Source organism: Acartia tonsa, chromosome 12 (assembly GCF_053477335.1).
Source record: "Acartia tonsa isolate MP-2025a chromosome 12, ASM5347733v1, whole genome shotgun sequence".
NCBI lineage: Eukaryota > Metazoa > Arthropoda > Copepoda > Calanoida > Acartiidae > Acartia > Acartia tonsa.
The window spans coordinates 10,865,347-10,874,667 of NC_137271.1; the positions used below are offsets into that span (position 1 = coordinate 10,865,347).

General features: G+C 31.0%; 1 long non-coding RNA gene across 1 annotated transcript; it reads right to left on the reverse strand.

Moving 5' to 3' along the window:
• Positions 1–6,209: 6,209 nt before the first annotated feature.
• Positions 6,210–8,161, reverse strand: LOC145333935 (uncharacterized). Its single transcript, XR_013884655.1, has 3 exons — positions 7,830–8,161; positions 7,071–7,326; positions 6,210–6,486 (listed from the first exon to the last, which is right to left on the reverse strand). It is a non-coding gene; the product is annotated as an uncharacterized LOC145333935 (long non-coding RNA).
• Positions 8,162–9,321: the final 1,160 nt, after the last annotated feature.

Below are 9,321 nucleotides of genomic sequence, written 5' to 3' on the forward strand. Positions count from 1 at the left end.
AATCAGGAAGGGAGGGGACATTGGGCTGTTTATTTCACTAGTCCCCAAAGTGTTATAATAACGGTTTCTTATTCGTTGCCTTACCAATCTTGGGGAGTTTTAATGAATTTTGATTGGTTTGTTCATTTAGTTGAGAATCCAAACATTTGACCAACTAATTGTAATCTACATAGCCGAGGTAATTTTGTTTGTCATCATTGGGAATGTACTTCATTTATTGGCCATAGTCTTATCCCATTATATCCCTGACAGTAAATTTATCAGAAAAGGCTAGATAATGGACCAATTTTTCAGGGAAGCTATGTATAAACTTAGTTTTTCATAGAAACTTTACTGACTGCCTTGTTTATTTCAGAAGCAGAACACAATTTTTGGGATTACTAGAGATGCTACCCTTATAAAAATATGTCTAATTGTGATAGGAATCGCCTTTTCAAAATAAAATTAAAAGGATAATTCAAACATAACGTAATGACAATCTAATAATGACTATAGAGTTGTTATGCTGTCAATTAATTTCAAAAAAAGGTGAGTGGGGGTCTTTGCTACACTAGTCACTTTAAGTGAAACCACCGAGTGTCCCTTCTATTTTGAAAAACTGGCAGTTTACAAAATATCGGCCCTTTGACAATATTTTGATTTAGAAATTTGAATGCATTTAAAAACTTGCTAAAGCTGGGTTTAACTATGGCATTGGTTCAAATTCAATTAATTTCCTCTGAATACAAACCAGTTCAAAACAAAACTGAATAAGTTAGTTAGAAGGTTAAAATATTGTTTAAACATGGTCTAAATCTAAATCAGCGGTCCTGCCGCCGCCGTTTTAAAAAAGATACCAGTAGTTAGGGTAATAATCGACTCATCCAAAAAGATTTTACTCAAATATTATATATTAAGCTAAGGGAGTAGCACACAAAATAATATTGCTGGTATGTCATAGTAGTACAAATAAACCCGAACAGTAGAAAAGCTTTACTTTAGAAACGTAGATAAATAACAAATTACAGTGATTTAAATAAATATATTTTATAAATCTTTCTAAGGTTTAATATTTTATAATGTCGTCGTTTATACAGGAATATTGAGAGTCCAAAAATTAAATAACAATAGATAGGATATTATGCTCGCAGCTGGCTAAAACAACGATACTATACCCTCCATCCACCCCACCCCTACCCTTCCACTGCACTGGTTGAACGAACTGACCAATAAATGAGGTCCATATTAGCAAGCAAAATTGACGACAAATTTTACCCTGTATACCTATCCTATATCCAATGTTATGTATAATACTTCGGAATATGTAAGGTTTAAAGGCTAAAAATTATATATGACGGTTTTTTTTAAGAAACAAAACTAAAAATCACATTCACCTATTTAAATAAAAAAAACAAGGTTTACAACATAAAAAATTCTTTAAAAAAAAAACAAAAAAAAGACAGTGAATTAATATTTCCTACGATCCCTCTATTCCTTACTTTAATATAAAGGGAGAGGTCATTTTCTAGTAAATCCCGTAAAGGTGTGTGTTATAAGGCCTAAAAATAGTAGTAGAACGATAAGGTGCTCTATATATTTGTATTTCCTATTGAATAGAACAATAGGGAAGAAATTTTTTTTTTTTTTTTGATAACCGTACCTGGAATATCTGAAATTTCTATCAAATGCTTTGTTTGGCTCAAACTGACACAAATAAAAAAAAAATATAATTATAATAAATCAACCTGTAAAGAATGACTTCTTCCTTTGTTTAATGGTATAGATTGTTCTTAACCTTTAGCTTGTACCTATAGAAAACATTATTATTATAATTATATTTTTTTTAAATTTTTGTCAGTTTGAGCCAAACAACGCGTTTGATAGAAATTTCGTATTTTTTTTAGATAATCCAGGTACGGTTATCAAAAAAAAAAAAAAATTTCCCTATTGTTCTATTCAATAGGGAATACATATATCTAGAGCACCTTATCGTTCTACTACTATTTTTAGGCCTTATAACACACACCTTTACGGGATTTACTAGAAAATGACCTCTCCCTTTCTAAATATTAAAGACCATTTAGAAATATCTATTATCTGTAACGGACAGACAAATCCTAAATGTAGAAAAACTTTGCCTTTCATCAATAGTTGATTACAATAAGCTACGCTTAGAAAACAACAAAGCAAGCTATCTAACATTAAATTACCTATTTAAGTTTACAATAAATCACATATTTTTTAGCAAGTATGTAAAAATAACGTAAAAATTAACCAACCTAGCCTAAATTGCCAATTTCTTTACATTAAAAAAAAAACTTAGACATAGAATGGGTAGTTATTTGTTGCATCGTATTATAGACAGTTTTTCATGGATATTAAAATGAAAAGCGTCCGAAGAAAACTGGTACCTATTGATTTTCTGATTTTAATTTTGATACTTAATAACTTTAATACGTGGAAAATTGTCTGTAATACGATGCTATATATTAATGGTTTCGAAGCCACACTGGAATATTACTTCAAATGATTTTTACAATATGGTAAACAAGTGAAAGAAAATTTCTTTAAATAAAAGAAGGCCTTTGAAATGTAAATCCTTATAAACCCCTGGAATTGTTTGTTTTTGTTTTGAGAAAGGGGGGGGGGGGGGTTTAATGCAACCATCTCGTAATCAGTGAGCAAATGGCACTTAGAATTCGAATTTTGATCTGGAATTTTGTATGAGTAATCCTTAGTAGGTCTATTTTCCCTGAATTGAACAAAAAGTTGGAAAAGTAACAGCTAACGGCTGGCGGCTCAGCAGTTTAGCCATTTTTAAACTAGTTTCAAGGGAAATCATCACAAAACCTATCCCTTTTCAAACGGTTCTAGCCGCTAGTTGCTGGTACTAGAAATCTAAAAATGTTTATTTTTGTATCATTTCACATGATTTAAAGCAAAAATATGTTTCAAAAAATTAATTCCTAAATAATTTATGGCAGATTTGCCCTAAAAATAGCCAAAAAACGGCTAAACGGCTGAGCCGTTAGCCGTTACTTTTTCAACTTTTTGTTCGATTTAGGGAAAATAGACCTACCAAGGATTACTCATGCAAAATTTCAGATCGAAATTCGAATTGTAAGTGCCATTTGCTCACTGATTACGAGATGGTTGCATTAATCCCCCCCCCCCTTTTATTCTACTGATACAAAAAATATTTTTTAAATTGAGTCATTTAAAGTTAAGTATTAAAATTATGTTGATTAATATCACATTTCTCTTCTTGAACTTCTTGCTTAACATCAATTATCCAATTTACATCAAGTTTATTGATTTCTTCACCAGAATGATTATTTATAATGTTATTATCGTCATAGTCGGGTTCTTGTTTGATTAAATTAGTATCTTCAGTAAAGTCTGCTTCTTCCTTAATGGAAAAATTTTCACTAGCCTCAATGGGAATAAAAGGTTCTGATTCAATCACAACATTTTCAGATTTCATAGTGTGTGACTTCATGTGGTTGTTGAAGTCAGGTTTATACATAAATGCTTCACTGCATATATTACATGCATATTTGGTGTGATGCTTATGGTGGTTAAATAATTCAACCCTTCGTCTGAATGATTTGTCGCACATGTCACAATGAAATGGCTTAAAACCGTTGTGAATCACTTTATGTTTTCTCAGTGTGCCCACGTCTTTGAAACTCTTCGGGCACATGTCACATTCAAATGCTTTAACATCAAGATGAACTGAACTATGTCGGGTTAGGTCACTTTTGTAGGTAAATGATTTATCACAAATGTTGCATTGAAAAGCTTTCTTGTCAGAATGTATCATTTTGTGTTTAGTGAGATCAGAGTTTGTTACAAAACATTTTTCACAAATATTACAAGAGAAGTCCCTTTGCTTAGTATGTGCTCTTTTTATGTGCATTTTCAAGTTTCTATTAGATGAATATCCTTTATCGCATAATTCACAGAAAATTGAATATGTTGGACCGTTTAATTCCACGTCTACAGCTTCTAATTTTACAATATTTGTATCTATTTCATCGCTTTCTTCAACTATTATCATTTCACTGGATTCTAAAGTATTTTCTCTATCATCACTTTTAGTCTCCTGGGTGTTATATTCATCAGATGTTATGGAAGGGGATTCCGTCATACTGGTTATTTCAATGCTGGATACTTCAAAACCAGCCATTTTAAAGAATGATGGCGAATTAATCCAGCTCTCTTATATATTCAAGTTCAGGTTATATAGATAGTTCAAAGTACATTTTTTAAGAGTTCAATTAGATCTGAAAAAAAACAATTCTAATAATTATGAATATTTTTTAAATACTAGAAATTACGGATCTAGAGACCTTTATAGGCGCTTGGTGGAGAAGAAAGGAGTGGGAATCAACTTCATTATTAATTTTAATTTTCAAAAGTAAAAATAAATTTTAAGAGGGATGCTCAGAACAATATGAGAAAAAATATTTTTGAAAATCGGATCAAAAACACCAAAGATATGGGGACATAAGTAAAAGAATATGAAACAGCCAAAAACCTGCTGAAAGGCAGTCCGACCGCGCGTCTGGATGTTTTTTTTAAAACGAAGAAAAATTTAACTTTTCGTCAGAGTACTTGCGCGCATCAAAAAATCCCCCTCTCCTGCTTTTGAAATATATTAAAAATAAGGGAGGAGGGGTAGTCTATTATCTTCATGCCTAAACCCTACGGGGCTTTCCTTGCCCAATTCAACTCTAGACCAACCTAAGTTTAAGTTAAAATTAACATGCACAAGAAAAAAAATAATCCTCTTCCCTTATTTTTGTTTCTTTAAATATAAGAGTAGTCTCTGTCCTCGACTAATCAATTTAAGAAAAATTGCAAATAATTAATTGTTGAATGATCATATTTTCATGTTTTTAAAAAAAAACTTACAAATAATATTTTTTATGTTTGCATCTTCAAAGTTTCACAACAAAAATGCCGCGGAGTTCTTAAACAATTAAAAGTCGTCTTCTTTTTAATAATAACAAAAATACAGGGATCCAGATAAGACAATGGACGATAAATTGGCGGATAAATTGGTGTATATTCCCATTGATGAAGAATAGTTATTTCTCGCATCGTATTATAAACGGCTTTCCGCTGATATAGAATGTACAATTATAAGATTAAAACTAGTTTTTTAGCCCAGAGGTGCCGAAGGCACCGGCTAAAAAACTGGTTTTAATCTTTTGATTGTTGATTTTTATATTCGTAGAAAGCTGGATATAATACGATGCTAGACATAGTTTTTTCGTATGGATGAGAACCGATTCCTATCCACCAGATTCGAATGAATACGAGAATAGTTATTTCTCGCATCGTATTATAATTGGCTTTTCGCGGATATAGAATATACAATTATAAGATTAAAACTAGTTTTTTTATCCACCGGATTCGAATGAATACGAAAAAAATACTTACCCCTCCCATAGATAAATATTAATGTTTTGATACTGATCATTTGAACCAACCAATCTAGATTTGTTTAAGGTTAGTTTTTATGCTACTTCTTAAAACTTTGGGACCATTTTAATTTTCAGTTAATTATCCCCTTCATAAAACTTCTTCTTTGCATGATACACAAACCCCTGCGGGAAATACACAGCACTATATAACTATTCTGACTACATTTAACATTACCTAGAAAATGTAACACAAAACATATAGACCGACAGACCAAGAAAACCATGGAGTAGAGACTCTTAAAGTTCAGCAAAAGTATAAGTAGTCATCTTGGATAACCAACCAACTGGCTGTATGACCAGACACTGGTCTGGGGAATCTTTATATAAAAATTTAGACGTCTAAATCAAGTAGCAGCCGAGCAATTCAATTTTCAACAATAGCGTTACTTAAGGACGGACAGATAATATTAATTCATCGAGTCGTATTATAGACAGCTTTCCGCGGATGTTAAAATGAAGAATTAAAGGAAAAAAACAGAATTATAGACCAGAGCTGATGGAATAATGGTCCGGGCCATCAAAACTGGTATTATTTCATTTATTTTCAGTTTATATTTCGATTAAATTTGTCTGTAAAACCGATTCTATACATGATTTTTCACTATGGCCGAAAACTACTTTTAATCCAGTGGATTTTAATCGCTTTCAAAGCCATACCTACTGAAAAATAAGTTATGGAGTAGTTTCATCACTAAAACACCATAAGAAAATTACAAAAAAATAATAAAAACACATAAGTTCAAATAGATTACATATATTTTCCTACTATCTCTGTAACTTTAGTTAGATATCACAAGTTTTAGCAAGATCTACACCATACAACCATGTAGAAACACAACAAACCAAACTGAATAACCCCCCATAATATTGTTAGTACTCTATGTAATAAATATTAGGTGTTTTAAAAAAGCGTGATTTGGGGGGCGGAGGGTGTCTGCTAATGTTTCTAAATGGTTTTTAATAGATTCCCGCCCACATTTTAAAATAATAAAAAAAACTAACGATAAATTAAATTCTTGAATTTAACATTAATTGTAAAAGATTTAGATTGCTCATTAAAAAAGTATTCAGAAAAATTGGAGGAAGGTAGAATTTCATTTTTTAACACCCAAAAATAAACTAAAAAGTAGTTACAGAATTTGATTTTGCACATCGGCTGCTTAAATAAACTACAATCCGAGCCATGATAAAAAGGCGCTGCCACCGAAAACCGCCATCTCCCGGTGATAATTAAGGCGGGGAATGGCGGTTGTCGGTATAATTGCGTCGCCTTTTTTCAGCGTATTAAATTGTACAATATTAAAGCAACTGCCGACACCCAAAATCTCATCGCTGTTATATTTTTTGGAGTACTTTTATGTAGTTTTAAAATGGTGGCAGCAATTCCACCTACCTCACTCTAAATCCCTAAATTTAGATTTTCAAAAAAAAAGTTAAAATAATTCTTATATTACAACATTTTTAGACTTTTAAGTATTGAAAAAACATCACGATTGATTAAATTGTTTAAAAATATTTAAAACAGCAATTAACACTTTTAATTGAGAAATTAAATCCTATATGTAGGTAATATTTGCTTTAAAAATCTTATAATAAAACCATCAAATATAAATAAGACTGGTGAAAATTGAAAAACAAAAACATAACGAGGTATTTCACATATAAAAACTGTTTTTAACAATATCTGCAACAAAAATTTTAAAATCATTTTTTTCTAATTAATCTACCAAAACAAAAATTATTTATAAGCGATATGAAAAAAATTAAATATTTCATTAGAAAGAAAAATAATATTTGTAGATAAATTTTACATGCAATTTATATAATAATAATAATAATATATGATAGTTATATACTTTAATAGGTTAGGTAACATTTATCTAGAATTCAAAATTTATCAATATATTAGACTTTATTTGTCGGTTGGAAACAAGGAAAGGCAAATAAAAAATGGCCATATTTTTTTTTAAAAAGACTAGACCATAAGGGGACTATGCACGAACGAGAGCAAGTGATTTTAAATAACTTCCAACATTTGAACTTAACATTTAATGATATTTCATCAAGAAATGCTTACAATTTTAAAGTATTTATCGTTTAAAACTATAGCTAAACCTAGTATATGTATATTCACAAAAAAAATACTCAGGTTCACAGCTGGAAGGTGCTTAAAATAACTTCCTCTCGTTCGTGCATAGTCCCCTTTTGTATTTGAAAAGAAAGCGGTTAAAGCCGTCTTTTGAAAATATGATTTTTACATAACTTTTATTTTTAAAGATTTTATAGGTACCCAGTAATCCTAGTTTACTCGACAAAATTAAAAAAATTACAATAAAACCAAGATAAATGTTACTAAACCATTAAATCAATATAGTTTGAAAGACACATTGATTCAACAAATTTATCAATTAGTCAGGGAAAGGGCATTGGCAGTCTGAAGAAAATTTGCCTAGATTAGGATGACCATTTGATATATGGAGTTATATTTATTCTAATTTTTTAAAACTTTTTCGCCAGTATAATAATCACCTAGCGATTTCTATTGGCTTCTTACGAATAAAAACTAGTTTTCTATTGCATTGCATGATTTTATAACAATTATCCACGGAAAAGACTATCATTTTCTTCATTACTAAATATCTTCTAAAATCTGTCGAACAAATCATTATTCAGACCGCCAATACCCAGCCCTGTAATTAGTGAGGTTAAGTGACAGTAATGTTTAGGAATACCTTAGAACCAGACACAATTAGCTACCGGCGGTTGTTCAGGAATACCTTAGAACCAGACACAATTAGCTACTGGCGGTTGTTCAGGAATACCGTAGAACCAGACACAATTAGCTACCGGCGGTTGTTCAGGAATACCTTAGAACCAGACACAATTAGCTACTGGCGGTTGTTCAGGAATACCGTAGAACCAGACACAATTAGCTACCGGCGGTTGTTCAGGAATACCTTAGAACCAGACACAATTAGCTACTGGCGGTTGTTCAGGAACTCCTTAGAGCCAGACACAATTAGCTGCCGGCGGTTGTATTCCTTATTTACAATTTTATTTGGCTCAACTTCTATCAATAATTATCATACAGGGTGTTCTTTAAAAAAGGAAATTTTAGGACTTCAGATTTGAGTCAGAAAGATCTTTTATGAATATGAATGACTAAATTTCTCCCATTTTCTTTCGACGTAACTTTTTAAAGCCAAAAAAATAAAAATACACTAAAATCCTAAACCTTCCTGTAATATAGGGACACCCTGTAAAAATCTGTTTAATTGAGAAGCATTAACAGCTGTAGTAGAGGATGCGAGGAGAACCAGGACAATTATTTTCTAGGCAAGCTTTATTACATTTTGGGGAAAACCTAACTATAAATCTTAACAAATAATGACTGGAGTTGTACAACGATCTCGTAGTCCAAGTTTGGTACTTTTAGATTAAACCAACCAATCAAGATGTAATGAAAGTACCCAAAGTTTATAAGCAAACCAATAAGATAAAAAAACTTTGGGTACCAGTGTAATTTACAGTCAAATGTCCCCTCCCTCCCTGCAATACATTTTTTTATAGCCTTTCGAAAAAGGCATCAGGTAGAAAGCTAAGCTAGAATAAAAAATTAAATAAAAATAAATTTAAATCAAACAAATTTTTTTTTAATTCAAGTTATTTGTTTTCGATATTTATGCACTTAAGCTTTTAAAAAAATGTCTATAATGAGCTATAAATGATTTTTTATCTACCAAGCTAAAATACTTGGATAACGGGGTCGTTGTTTAAATCCAGCTAAAAACTTTAGAGGCTCTAGGAGAAAAAAATAAAACTACTATTTCAAATAATAAATTCTACTGAC